Below are 16,313 nucleotides of genomic sequence, written 5' to 3'. Positions count from 1 at the left end.
CTGTGGGAACCAGTGACAGCAGCAGCAGTATGCAAACAGCCCTTTTCAGGGTTACTCAACAAACTAATTATGCGAGTCACAAACTACCTTTGTGAGATACACATTCTACTCTCTACTGCTGCTGCTTGCCTCCTGGAACTCCCTCTTACAAGCTGCTACACTAGTTTTCAGCAACTCCAGCTTACTTCTGCAATGACTCCATCTTACTCATACAGCTCCAGTACTTTCAGCCACTGGTTCTTACGACTTACTAACAACCAGTCACCGTACCAGTGTCCACTGATGTCCAATTACCCGTACCAGTGTCCACTGATGTCCAGTTACCCGTACCAGTGTCCACTGATGTCCAGTTACCCGTACCAGTACCCACTGACATCCGGCTATTCATACTAGTGCCCACTGACGTCCGGCTACCTGCTCCAGTGCCCACTGACATCTAGCTACCAATTCCAGTGCCATTGATGTCCAGTTACTAATTCCAGTACTCACTGACATCCTACCACTTGCTTCAGAACCCACTGACATCCAGCTACCCATACCAGTGCCCACTGACATCCAGCTACCCATACCAGTGCCCACTGACGTCCAGCTATCAGTTCCTACCTAAAGGACCTATGAATCTCAACCTCACAAGATGTCCGTTCTTGCTCCAGCTTATTCTGAACCCATGGCCATACATTTTACAATTTATTTCTTGGTAAACATAAAACACGATATCTTTAAGCCATCATCTGTGTTTGTCATTCCTTTTTGCTATTGCCGTTATTTTTTTGCCTTTGTGTCTACTTTATTAGTATCTACCAGGACCCCTTAACCGACATTGCCCGGTGTAAGCATGTTCCCCCTATCGTAGAAAAATTAAAGTACAGTTGTTGTTGTTGCTACCCAACCCCCAACCTCCTCATATTAGGAACGGGTTTTGGAATAGATAACTAATTTTGGCAGTGGAGGTGGCTGTCAAAATATTTGCCACAAATTTTACCTTAATAGTCACTGTCAGGATCCCCACACGCAAATACTACAAACCAACAAAGAAATTTGGGGGTGGCAGTGTCAGGCGGATATAATTAGATCTGTTCTTCGCCTGTGTGTACTAATCTGGTGGCCAGTGATTTCAAGTGCATATTATAGGGCTTTATATTGCAAAAACTACTTGTGTTTGCCAAATATAAATGAGATTTTCTTAGTGAACTGGACATGCGATATATAATATGAATTTTATTTATTAAACATTTGAATGTTTTATTTGAATGTTTATTACATATTTTTTCGTGCATAAAGTTATCCATAGACACATGCTCCTGGGTATCACCCGTCTTTAACATGGCTAAACTTTTGACAAGGATCAAACTCGTAACAGCTTGATCTGCAGCCTGATGTGTTACCACCAAGCCACGATACCTCGTCAAATTTTATGCACAGTTTTTATCACTTTTAAATGATGATTTATTTATTTTTTATTTATTAGTGATTCTATGCAATAAATATTTGAATAAAATATTCCAATGTTTCATGTTTCATAAATAAAATTATATATGATGTTTGAGGACTGGTTTCTTCTGTAAAAATCCAACCATTTATTAAATCGCCTGATGTGGATTTCTGGTTTTAACCGACCATTTGTCCAAAACATTAGCATGTCCAGGGTCGCGACCATATAAATGAGATTTTCTTAGTGAAAAACTTATAAAAGTCGTAATTTTAAAGGAAATTGTGTAGGTGGTCAAAAATTTATCTTAAAAAGAAAAAAAAAAAAAAAATGGTCCCCTCTCGTAAAATCGTAAAAACAATAAAGTACGGTTGTTGTTGTTGTTGTTGATGCCAAACCCCTAACCTCCTCATGATAAGAACGGGTTTCTGAATAGACAGCCCCAACCTCCTCATGTTAAGAACAGTTTTCGGAATGGTCACTCGCAACATCCCCATGTTAAGAATGGCTCTCGAAATATACACCCTCATCCTGGGGGGGGGGGGAATCAAATATTTGCTCTAAACTTTGATAATCACTGTCAGGACCCCGACGTGCAAATACTATGAACCAGAAGAAAAAGTCATTATTTTAAAGAAAATATTAATGTTATGATTCTGGGGGGGGGGGGGGATAAATGTTAATGCATGCATAGGTAGAGAAAAAATATAAATGAAAAAGTATACAAAAGGAAACGGCCAGTTATAAAACAAAAAAATAGTTGCCGTTTTGTTAACGAGATTCGAAAGTGAAAAAAAACAAAACAATCTTATCTATAAATGCTATGTTTTTTGTTTCAGGGATTGTTTTTTTTGTAGGGGGGAGTAGTTGCATGGTGATAATATGTGTGTAGTTTACTGTGAGATTATAAGTACGTAAGTATATGATCATAAGCAGTTAATATTTTTGTATTTGGTTTTGTGTAGAGAGAGCCGCCTATTTGCAAAGGTCTTATGCGTTCATTTTTGTAATAAGGTGTGTAATCCAGAATAATCGATTTTTCAGCTCTCAGCCAATGAAATTGCCAGAATTTTAAAAGGGAGAAATTATTTTTGAATCAAGAAATGGAAAGGTAATTGTATGTCTATGAGTGTATGATCCAGTTGATTTCGACACATACTATTTATTCAAAGGAGATATACATTCAAGGAATAACGTCATTTACATATTGCATATTACATTAAAGAACATCTATTTTAATTAGTTATTGTCTTCAGTGTTCTATTTAAAAATATTATTTAAAGTGGATTTTTTTAATTTTTTTTATTTAATTTATATTTAATTTATTTTCAATTTAATTTATATTTAATTTATTTTCAATTTAATTTATATTTAATTTATTTTCAATTATTATTAGCCTACATCAGTTGACTTTCAAACACGGAAGTAAGCTTCTTTATTTATGCTATGAAAGTTATTTCCCCTTTTAGCTATTTCCTCGTTTAATTTTCATAGACAAAAATTAATAAATTGAGGTATCTTATGCTTCCATAAATCCAACATATCATCCAATTTCAGAAAAATCATAAATTAGAATATTCTGTGTATCTTAAATAGTACGTGATTAAACCCTCTGCCCGCCAATATTTTTAATACTTTTTATATATATATATATATATATATATATATATATATATATATATATATATACTTACTACCTAGCTCTACTTACATATACTATGCATATATACTCCTGATCAAAAATTTAAGATTACTTGGAAATCTTTACAAAGAACCTTTTGTTAAACTCCTGCCACTTAAGGTTACCAATACTACAACCTAAAGTGTAATGGGGAAAAAAAGCCACATTCCAAACATTTAATTCAGAAATTTACATTTTTATAAAGTGAGGCATTTTACATTTGATCAAAATTATAAAACCAGGGGTATAAATTGTTTTTAGTTCAGTTACAGATTAGCAATCACTACATGAAGGTGTCACCATGCTTAAAGCAAGCAAACTTACTAAAGTTGAGCATGCTGAAATTCTAAATTTCCATAAGCAAGGTTTGTCACAGTGGGCGATCACAGCTAAGATAAATCACAGTAAAATTGATTTGCAACTTTCTAAAGAACAGTGAGAATTATGGAAAAGCAAAATCCACTGATAGGCCCAAAAAATTTCTCCTGCATTGAGTAGGAGAATAAGACGTGTTGTTGTAAAAGACAGAGGACTTTCTTTTAGTCAAATTAAAGCAATCACAGATGCTAATTGCAGTCCCGTAACTAGCAGACGACACTTACAACAAAAAGGCATGGTAACTAACAAATGTAAACAAATTCCTCGCCTGCTTCTACATCACAAACTGAACCCCTTAAGGTTTGGTTGTGAATACCAAACATGGGACGGTTAGAAGTGGAAGAAAGTAGTGTTTTCTGATGAGAAAACATTCAATTTAGATTGTCCTGATTACTTCCAACGATGCTGGCATAACGAAAACCTGCCTCCTGAAAATTTTTCATATATCATGGTGATGGAGGGTTCCTAATGGTATGGGGTGCCTTTTCTTACAGAGGGACGATGGAGCTCCAGGTGATGCAAGGTCGTCAGACAGCAGCTGGTTATGTTAGCATGATGCAAAAAGCAGCGTCGATGATGGAGGGTGATCGTTTGTGTGGGGATGGATGGTTACTCCAACAGTATAATGCTGCAATCCATGCTACATGACAGACCTTGGCCTTTCTGCAAGAAAATGTGGTCCATTTCTCGGGACATTCTGCATGCTCACCAGATTTTAACACAATTGAAACTGTATAACAAGAGATGTTTATCAAAATGGCAAACAAACAAGCCATCTTCAAAAGCTGGAGCCACATCCTCCACACCTTAATGAAAATGCTTATTTTTAGCATACCCCAAAGAATTTTGGAAATTATCAAAACCAGTGGAGGTAGAACTCATTAAATTTGGTTGTTGAATGTTTTTATACACTTTTCGTACAATTTTGTAGGATCTATACGCCTGGTCTTTTGATCAAGTGTAAAATGCCTCATTTCATAAAAATGTAAATTTCTGAATTATGAACGTTTGGAATGAGGCTTTTTTTTTTCATAACATTTTAGGTTGTAGTATTGGTAATCTTAAGTGGGACGAGTTTAAAATCTATACTAAAAAAAAAAAAGGTTTCTTTTTAAAGATTTTCAAGTGGTCTTAAATTTTTGATCAGGAATGTGTATATATATATATATATATATATATATATATATATATATATATATCATATAATGATTAGATCACTCTGAAAAACGTTAAAAACATTTAAAAATAAATGTTTAAATTTCAACAGTATTTCTCACAGTTGACAGTGGCCGAATAGATTTGGTCCTTGCTAATGGAGTCAGAGATGGCTTTGTTGCCAGGTTCGAATCTCTCAACCGGTGTTAATTGTGACACCCTGCACTGATGATTCCCGAAAGGATGAAACACTGTCTGTAGCTATTTAATAATTATTATAGTAAATAATTATATAAATATATATATATATATATATATATATATTTGGAGGGATAAATGAATATTTACATTTTTCTTCATATTCTCCTTTGCTCATTTCCAATATCTCTTTTATAAACTAAATCATGTATTTATTTATATTTTAACTTTTATTCTTATATTGACTAATATTTCTCTCCTTGCCTCGTCCCTTTCCTATCTCATGATTTATATCTTCACAATTCTTTACAACTTTTCTCCCCCCTCCCTCTTCTTCTACTTCCCCCTCCTTAGCTCGCTCTTACTTGCAGATAGACAATCGGTAGATCAAATATCCGGGTCACTAGATCCACATCTGTGCAATGACACCAAATCTAAGCACTATCCAAGAGGAAATAAGATAACAAACATCCTCATCATCCATCGCTTATGATTCATTTGCACATGTATAACCAGAGAAAATAACCTATTAAACGGCCATGGTGTACGCACTCAAACTATGGTGTAGGGTTAGGGTTAGGGCTGGACAATCGGGTACTATTTCCTTTTACAGAGAAAGCATTTTTGTCCATTTGGAGAAAGTATATCTGAATGATAAAACTATTGAGAAGTTCTGTTACCATGGTGATGTAATTGGTGTACAAGGAGGAGCAGGTGTTAGCGTGATTGCAAGAATTAAGGAATGGATGGAGTAAGTTCAGAGAACTGTCATTACTAACCAGCAGATCATTACCACTGTCGGCAATGGGAAAAGTCCATCAGTCATGTGTACGCAGTGTGATGATGTATGGAAGTTAAAACTGGCCAATGAGGGTTGACAACATATGTTGCATGGATAGAAATGATAGGAGAGTGATATGATGGATGTGTAATGGGAGTCCAACACATGGCAGCATCTAAAACAGATATTGAACTAAACATGATGATGATGATGATGCCAACAATTCCCGCTATCAACCAATGGGAGAGTCTATCAGTCATGTGTATTTTGTTTGTGTACAACATTTACCCTAAACGGATTGAACCAGCTTACTCCGAAGGAAGAAGTGTCATGGGAATATTAAATTCACAAGCGATCCCCAATCGCATGTATATCCCCATCAGGGGAAATGATGATGTTAGGCTTTTGTAATTTTTGCAGCGAGATGTCAAGATCCTCCTACATACAGCGCCTTGTGTTACAAAATGGTCACCTATCTGGTATTGACAAGGTTCACCATTGCTTAACTTCAATGATGTAACAAGGACCGGTGTACCAATGTGATTATGCCATCATGTGTGATGCTGTATGATGATATGTGAAAGTAAAATCTGGCTCATGGGAGTTGAAGACATGCATTGCATGAAGAGAAATGATACGAGAATGTAATGTGAGTCGTAAAGACAGGTTTAGATCTGATGATCTCAGAGTAAGATTGTTATTTATTTAGTGGTTTGGCTGGGTTTATGAAATCAAATATCGAATGTTATTTGCACACATGCAGATACATAGCAGAGCAATGTCAGGTTCTTGTGTTCCGATTGTTGACCAGGATGACATAAACCCAGTGAAACGAAGTTCATTTGCTTTCATGGCGAACAAAAGAAACTACATTTTGACCTCTTACATGAATGACCAAAACAAACAGAGAATGAAATTTGGTCAATATAAACAGATAAACAACAAAGAGAGGGAGAGAGTCGCCACAGTAGACGTTTGGACACATTTTCGTCACAGCCGTCGCCACCACACAACACCCAGATATTCATCCTCACTGAAGACCTTTTCAAGGCCAAAGTCAAAATTCAAGGACTTTTCAAGTTTGTGCGAACCCGACCCATCCTCACTCCCTGCTCCATCTCTTTGCTGTTGTAAGCCACAAACACTAGATTTAATAAATGCAGTCGTTTTGATATAACTGGGATCATTCTTGTTACACATATTTCAACAAGGTGTCATTAAATAAAAACTTACAACAAAAGTATATATATATATATATATATATATATATATATATATATATATATATATAGTTCACTGGCAGAAAATAAACCTGCTACATAAATTATATATATGTTCTATGCACATGGCAATAAAATAACAGACTGGTTGGTACATCAACTATACAACAAGATTAAATTTGAATAATATCGGGAAACGTGTGCAGACTTCCATGAAATGACCACATTGAAAAAAAAATGAGAGTTCTTAGCAGAAGAGCAAGGAAAACGTAAAAGGAAGAGATTGGAATGAACTTGAGAGAAACAGGGATAAATAAAGACCTGGACAGAGGTAGGTTAGTTTGAAAGTCAATTTCTTAAAGCTGTCCAACACATGTCAGCATGTAAAATAACGTCAGATTAATCATGATGATATTCATCATCATGATGGTCAACATTTCCCAATTTTTAAACACAGGCTGAAACATGCAGACTCCAAATAATACCCCCTTGCCGTTTCAACTATCTGTTATCATTATACTAAACATAAAATTGTTATTATTATACTAAACATAAAATTGTTATTATTATACTAAACATAAAATTGTTATTATTATACTAAACATAAAATTGTTATTATTATACTAAACATAAAATTGTTATTATTATACTAAACATAAAATTGTTATTATTATACTAAACATAAAATTGTTATTATTATACTAAACATAAAATTGTTATTATTATACTAAACATAAAATTGTTATTATTATACTAAACATAAAATTGTTATTATTATACTAAACATAAAATTGTTATTATTATACTAAACATAAAATTGTTATTATTATACTAAACATAAAATTGTTATTATTATACTAAACATAAAATTGTTATTATTATACTAAACATAAAATTGTTATTATTATACTAAACATAAAATTGTTATTATTATACTAAACATAAAATTGTTATTATTATACTAAACATAAAATTGTTATTATTATACTAAACATAAAATTGTTATTATTATACTAAACATAAAATTGTTATTATTATACTAAACATAAAATTGTTATTATTATACTAAACATAAAATTGTTATTATTATACTAAACATAAATTGATGATCAATGTTTGTTTCTCTAAGGATGTGTTTTCCAGAAGTAATGCCTCCTATTTTTTTATTCCACCCGAATGGATCAGAAGGAATTGCAAATTGCAATGTTATGAAGAATCAACCTATCTATTCATGACTTCAAAGTTCCCTTGCTATTGCAGATATTGACAGTATACGAATTTAAGAAAGCAACCCCCGCCGTAGACCTGTGACAGAAGCAGAGATGTATCATTGAATTCCTAGCAGAAGTGCATTGAGAATAGTGGGGACTATGAAATAAAGTAAACTTTGGAGCATTAAAGCTCACTCGTCTTTAGGGTCTTTGTTGTGTATGTACTCACTGTACTGTCCTGAAATGGCACTCACCCTCGGCGAATTGGACCAGTTTCTCCCAAAGGAGGAAGTTTCATGGGAATATGAAATTCACAAACGGTCCCCAGTTGCATGTATATCTCCGTCAGGGAAGATGATGATATTTAGTTTTTGCAGTTCTTGAAGGGAGGTGTTGACGTCCCTACGTACAGACTACATACAGTCTTCCTACATATAATGTCTGGTATTCTCAAATGGTTACTCATCTGGTACTGGCCAGGCTCAATGTTGCTTAACTTCAATGATCTAACAAGAACCAGTGTCAATGCGATTATGTCGTATATGAAAGGAAGTGAGAGAAATACATAGACATTTAACTGAGAAGTGAGTGACTTGTTCAGTTAATTATAAATTACAGATAATTAGAACAATTATAAAATTCTTTAAAAAAAGAAAATAGCCTAAAACATATATTTTGTGTTATTAAACTACCATCATATTCGGTTGAACGTTCGTTTTACATGCTGGCATGTGTTGGACAGCTTTTAAAAGTTGACTCTCAAAACTATTTCTGACCAGGTCTTTATTCATCCCTCTCTCTCTCTCAAGTTTATCCTAATCACTTCTTTCCATGCATCATTTGGGTTGCTCCAGTGAACTGGACATGCGATATATAATATTAATTTTATTTATTAAACATTTGAATGTTTTATTCGAATGTTTATTACATATTTTTTTTGTGCATAAAAGTTATCCATGGACACATGTTTCTGGGTATCACCGGTCTTCAGCATGGCTAAACTTTTGACAAGGATAAAACTCATAATAGCTTGATCGGCATCTTGATGTTTTACCACCAAGCCATGGTACCTGATCAAATTTTATGCACAATTTTTATCACTTTTAAATGATGATTTATTTATCTTTTTATTAGCAAAATATTTGAATAAAATATTCAAATGTTTCATAAATAAAATTATATATATATGTTTGAGGACTGGTTTCTTCTGTAAAAAAAACAATAATTTATTAAATCGCCTAACGAGGACTTCTGGTTTTAACCGACCATTTGTCCAAAACATTAGTATGTCCAGGGTCACAACCATGTAAATTCATTAGTTATCGCTCTTGACTACCTTTAACCTGGTGTGTGTGTGTGTGTATATATATATATATATATATATATATATATATAATATAAAGCTGAACATCTGTGTGTGTGTCTGGTCACGAATAGGCTCCTATATGGTTGACTATTATAGAAAACTGATCACATATAATGATAGAAGATGTATCGAGACACAGGAATGCGTATGTTTGATCTGGCATAATGATGATTCATTAAAATTGTGGGGTCTGCGTACATGCCTGGTCAACAAAGTATGGAAATAAAAAATTTAAAAAGTAAAAAAAAGCGTTTACAAGTGTTTTTGATATAGATGTACATAATAATACTTTGATAAGTATGTTTTAACTTAAATAGGGATGATATAATAAAATTGTGGGGTCTGCGCTCGCGCCTGGCCTCCATAAAATGGAAATAGGCACAAACTTTAATAAAGACTTTTCATATCTATCTGCGTAAGTATACTTTGATAATTATGTTTCAGTTTGAAGAAATATGGTATAATAAAATTATGGGGTGTTCGTTCGCACCTGACCTCCATAGAATGGAAATATATCACAAAGTTTAAAAACGTTTTTTAATATAGATCCACAGAATATTGTGATAAGTGTTTCAGTGTGAACAGGTATGGTATAATAAATTATGGGGTTTATCTATTTTATTTTTACTTTCATCATATTTTGCTTTGGTTTTGATACCCCCAAATTCGAAGCTATCTTTTTACAACCCTTCCTTTTCATAAGCTATCATACTTTCATAAATTAGAGTCCATTTTCTGTAGGCTGTTTTTGAACCCAGTCAACGACGGGTACTTTTGCTAGTATATATATATATATATATATATATATATATATATATATATATATAATCTATTGTTGATTTATTAATTAACTTTTTTTAGCGATTCTGTGGTATTTAATTGTTACGCTTGCCTGAGCATTTTGATGGAGTTACCTGCCCTTTGTTTTTATATTTACGTCACTCCTTTTATCTGAGACATTTTTTTGTCATTGTTATTAATTTTATTAATTATTAAGCATTCTCATTTTTTATTCAAATTTTTTTTTTGTCATTGTTATTAATTTTATTAATTATTAAACATTCTCATTTTTTATTCAAATTTTTTTTTTGTCATTGTTATTAATTTTATTAATTATTAAACATTCTCATTTTTTATTCAATTTTTTTTTTTGTCATTGTTATTAATTTTATTAATAATTAAGCATTCTCATTTTTTATTCAAATTTTTTTTTTGTCATTGTTATTAATTTTATTAATTATTAAGCATTCTCATTTTTTATTCCAATTTTTTTTTTGTCATTGTTATTAATTTTATTAATTATTAAGCATTCTCATTTTTTATTCAAATTTTTTTTTTGTCATTGTTATTAATTTTATTAATAATTAAGCATTCTCATTTTTTATTCAAATATTTTTTTTGTCATTGTTATTAATTTTATTAATTATTAAGCATTCTCATTTTTTATTCAAATATTTTTTTTTGTCATTGTTATTAATTTTATTAATTATTAAGCATTCTCATTTTTTATTCAAATATTTTTTTTTGTCATTGTTATTAATTTTATTAATTATTAAGCATTCTCATTTTTTATTCAAATATTTTTTTTTGTCATTGTTATTAATTTTATTAATTATTAAGCATTCTCATTTTTTATTCAAATTTTTTTTTTGTCATTGTTATTAATTTTATTAATTATTAAGCATTCTCATTTTTTATTCAAATTTTTTTTTTGTCATTGTTATTAATTTTATTAATAATTAAGCATTCTCATTTTTTATTCAAATTTTTTTTTTGTCATTGTTATTAATTTTATTAATTATTAAGCATTCTCATTTTTTATTCAAATATTTTTTTTTGTCATTGTAATTAATTTTATTAATTATTAAACATTCTCATTTTTTATTCAAATTTTTTTTTGTCATTGTTATTAATTTTATTAATTATTAAGCATTCTCATTTTTTATTCAAATTTTTTTTTTGTCATTGTTATTAATTTTATTAATAATTAAGCATTCTCATTTTTTATTCAAATATTTTTTTGTCATTGTTATTAATTTTATTAATTATTAAGCATTCTCATTTTTTATTCAAATATTTTTTTTAGTCATTGTTATTAATTTTATTAATTATTAAGCATTCTCATTTTTTATTCAAATATTTTTTTTGTCATTGTTATTAATTTTATTAATTATTAAGCATTCTCATTTTTTATTCAAATATTTTTTTTTGTCATTGTTATTAATTTTATTAATTATTAAACATTCTCATTTTTTATTCAAATATTTTTTTGTCATTGTTATTAATTTTATTAATTATTAAGCATTCTCATTTTTTATTCAAATATTTTCTTTTGTCATTGTTATTAATTTTATTAATTATTAAGCATTCTCATTTTTTATTCAAATTTTTTTTGTCATTGTTATTAATTTTATTAATTATTAGGCATTCTCATTTTTTATTCAAATATTTTTTTTGTCATTGTTATTAATTTTATTAATTATTAAGCATTCTCATTTTTTATTCAAATTTTTTTTGTCATTGTTATTAATTTTATTAATTATTAAGCATTCTCATTTTTTATTCAAATTTTTTTTTGTCATTGTTATTAATTTTATTAATTATTAAGCATTCTCATTTTTTATTCAAATATTTTTTTTTGTCATTGTTATTAATTTTATTAATTATTAAGCATTCTCATTTTTTATTCAAATTTTTTTTTGTCATTGTTATTAATTTTATTAATTATTAAGCATTCTCATTTTTTATTCAAATATTTTTTTTTGTCATTGTTATTAATTTTATTAATTATTAAACATTCTCATTTTTTATTCAAATATTTTTTTTTGTCATTGTTATTAATTTTATTAATTATTAAGCATTCTCATTTTTTATTCAAATTTTTTTTTTTGTCATTGTTATTAATTTTATTAATTATTAAGCATTCTCATTTTTTATTCAAATATTTTTTTTTGTCATTGTTATTAATTTTATTAATTATTAAGCATTCTCATTTTTTATTCAAATTTTTTTTTGTCATTGTTATTAATTTTATTAATTATTAAGCATTCTCATTTTTTATTCAAATATTTTTTTTTGTCATTGTTATTAATTTTATTAATTATTAAGCATTCTCATTTTTTATTCAAATATTTTTTTTGTCATTGTTATTAATTTTATTAATTATTAAACATTCTCATTTTTTATTCAAATTTTTTTTTGTCATTGTTATTAATTTTATTAATTATTAAGCATTCTCATTTTTTATTCAAATATTTTTTTGTCATTGTTATTAATTTTATTAATAATTAAGCATTCTCATTTTTTATTCAAATATTTTTTTTTGTCATTGTTATTAATTTTATTAATTATTAAACATTCTCATTTTTTATTCAAATTTTTTTTTGTCATTGTTATTAATTTTATTAATTATTAAGCATTCTCATTTTTTATTCAAATATTTTTTTTGTCATTGTTATTAATTTTATTAATTATTAAGCATTCTCATTTTTTATTCAAATATTTTTTTGTCATTGTTATTAATTTTATTAATTATTAAGCATTCTCATTTTTTATTCAAATATTTTTTTTTGTCATTGTTATTAATTTTATTAATTATTAAACATTCTCATTTTTTATTCAAATATTTTTTTGTCATTGTTATTAATTTTATTAATTATTAAGCATTCTCATTTTTTATTTAAATATTTTTTTTGTCATTTTTATTAATTTTATTAATTATTAAGCATTCTCATTTTTTATTCAAATATTTTTTTTGTCATTTTTATTAATTTTATTAATTATTAAACATTCTCATTTTTTATTCAAATATTTTTTGTCATTGTTATTAATTTTATTAATTATTAAGCATTCTCATTTTTTATTCAAATTTTTTTTGTCATTGTTATTAATTTTATTAATTATTAAGCATTCTCATTTTTTATTCAAATATTTTTTGTCATTGTTATTAATTTTATTAATAATTAAGCATTCTCATTTTTTATTCAAATATTTTTTGTCATTGTTATTAATTTTATTAATAATTAAGCATTCTCATTTTTTATTCAAATTTTTTTTTGTCATTGTTATTAATTTTATTAATTATTAAGCATTCTCATTTTTTATTCAAATTTTTTTTGTCATTGTTATTAATTTTATTAATTATTAAGCATTCTCATTTTTTATTCAAATATTTTTTTTTGTCATTGTTATTAATTTTATTAATTATTAAACATTCTCATTTTTTATTCAAATTTTTTTTTGTCATTGTTATTAATTTTATTAATTATTAAGCATTCTCATTTTTTATTCAAATATTTTTTTTTGTCATTTTTATTAATTTTATTAATTATTAAGCATTCTCATTTTTTATTCAAATTTTTTTTTTGTCATTGTTATTAATTTTATTAATTATTAAGCATTCTCATTTTTTATTCAAATATTTTTTTTTGTCATTTTTATTAATTTTATTAATTATTAAACATTCTCATTTTTTATTCAAATTTTTTTTTGTCATTGTTATTAATTTTATTAATTATTAAGCATTCTCATTTTTTATTCAAATATTTTTTTTTGTCATTTTTATTAATTTTATTAATTATTAAACATTCTCATTTTTTATTCAAATTTTTTTTTTTGTCATTGTTATTAATTTTATTAATTATTAAGCATTCTCATTTTTTATTCAAATATTTTTTTTTGTCATTGTTATTAATTTTATTAATTATTAAACATTCTCATTTTTTATTCAAATTTTTTTTTGTCATTGTTATTAATTTTATTAATTATTAAGCATTCTCATTTTTTATTACAATATTTTTTTTTGTCATTTTTATTAATTTTATTAATTATTAAGCATTCTCATTTTTTATTCAAATTTTTTTTTTGTCATTGTTATTAATTTTATTAATTATTAAGCATTCTCATTTTTTATTCAAATATTTTTTTTTGTCATTGTTATTAATTTTATTAATTATTAAACATTCTCATTTTTTATTCAAATTTTTTTTTGTCATTGTTATTAATTTTATTAATTATTAAGCATTCTCATTTTTTATTACAATATTTTTTTGTCATTGTTATTAATTTTATAAATTATTAAGCATTCTCATTTTTTATTCAAATATTTTTTTTGTCATTGTTATTAATTTTATTAATTATTAAGCATTCTCATTTTTTATTCAAATATTTTTTTTGTCATTTTTATTAATTTTATTAATTATTAAGCATTCTCATTTTTTATTCAAATATTTTTTTTGTCATTTTTATTAATTTTATTAATTATTAAACATTCTCATTTTTTATTCAAATATTTTTTTGTCATTGTTATTAATTTTATTAATTATTAAGCATTCTCATTTTTTATTCAAATTTTTTTTGTCATTGTTATTAATTTTATTAATTATTAAGCATTCTCATTTTTTATTCAAATATTTTTTGTCATTGTTATTAATTTTATTAATAATTAAGCATTCTCATTTTTTATTCAAATATTTTTTGTCATTGTTATTAATTTTATTAATTATTAAGCATTCTCATTTTTTATTCAAATATTTTTTTTTGTCATTGTTATTAATTTTATTAATTATTAAGCATTCTCATTTTTTATTCAAATTTTTTTTTTTGTCATTGTTATTAATTTTATTAATTATTAAGCATTCTCATTTTTTATTCAAATATTTTTTTTGTCATTGTTATTAATTTTATTAATAATTAAGCATTCTCATTTTTTATTCAAATTTTTTTTTTGTCATTGTTATTAATTTTATTAATTATTAAGCATTCTCATTTTTTATTCAAATATTTTTTTTTGTCATTGTAATTAATTTTATTAATTATTAAACATTCTCATTTTTTATTCAAATTTTTTTTTGTCATTGTTATTAATTTTATTAATTATTAAGCATTCTCATTTTTTATTCAAATTTTTTTTTTGTCATTGTTATTAATTTTATTAATAATTAAGCATTCTCATTTTTTATTCAAATATTTTTTTGTCATTGTTATTAATTTTATTAATTATTAAGCATTCTCATTTTTTATTCAAATATTTTTTTTAGTCATTGTTATTAATTTTATTAATTATTAAGCATTCTCATTTTTTATTCAAATATTTTTTTTGTCATTGTTATTAATTTTATTAATTATTAAGCATTCTCATTTTTTATTCAAATATTTTTTTTTGTCATTGTTATTAATTTTATTAATTATTAAGCATTCTCATTTTTTATTCAAATTTTTTTTGTCATTGTTATTAATTTTATTAATTATTAGGCATTCTCATTTTTTATTCAAATATTTTTTTTGTCATTGTTATTAATTTTATTAATTATTAAGCATTCTCATTTTTTATTCAAATTTTTTTTGTCATTGTTATTAATTTTATTAATTATTAAGCATTCTCATTTTTTATTCAAATTTTTTTTTGTCATTGTTATTAATTTTATTAATTATTAAGCATTCTCATTTTTTATTCAAATATTTTTTTTTGTCATTGTTATTAATTTTATTAATTATTAAGCATTCTCATTTTTTATTCAAATTTTTTTTTTGTCATTGTTATTAATTTTATTAATTATTAAGCATTCTCATTTTTTATTCAAATATTTTTTTTTGTCATTGTTATTAATTTTATTAATTATTAAACATTCTCATTTTTTATTCAAATATTTTTTTTTGTCATTGTTATTAATTTTATTAATTATTAAGCATTCTCATTTTTTATTCAAATTTTTTTTTTGTCATTGTTATTAATTTTATTAATTATTAAGCATTCTCATTTTTTATTCAAATATTTTTTTTTGTCATTGTTATTAATTTTATTAATTATTAAGCATTCTCATTTTTTATTCAAATATTTTTTTGTCATTGTTATTAATTTTATTAATAATTAAGCATTCTCATTTTTTATTCAAA

At 25.9% G+C, this 16,313-nt stretch overlaps 1 protein-coding gene across 1 annotated transcript in view; it reads right to left on the bottom strand.

Annotated features, from left to right (window-relative positions):
- LOC145245846 (uncharacterized) overlaps nt 1-16,313 on the bottom strand; it is a 332,738-nt gene that overhangs the window by 36,497 nt on the left and 279,928 nt on the right. The gene's annotated exons all lie outside the window — the stretch shown is intronic.

This window comes from Euprymna scolopes, chromosome 23 (genome assembly GCF_053919585.1).
Source record: "Euprymna scolopes isolate OS-2025 chromosome 23, ASM5391958v1, whole genome shotgun sequence".
NCBI classification, from domain to species: Eukaryota; Metazoa; Mollusca; class Cephalopoda; order Sepiida; family Sepiolidae; genus Euprymna; species Euprymna scolopes.
The sequence above is the reverse complement of the archived record's forward strand: the minus strand, read 5'-3'. Positions and strand labels throughout refer to the sequence as shown.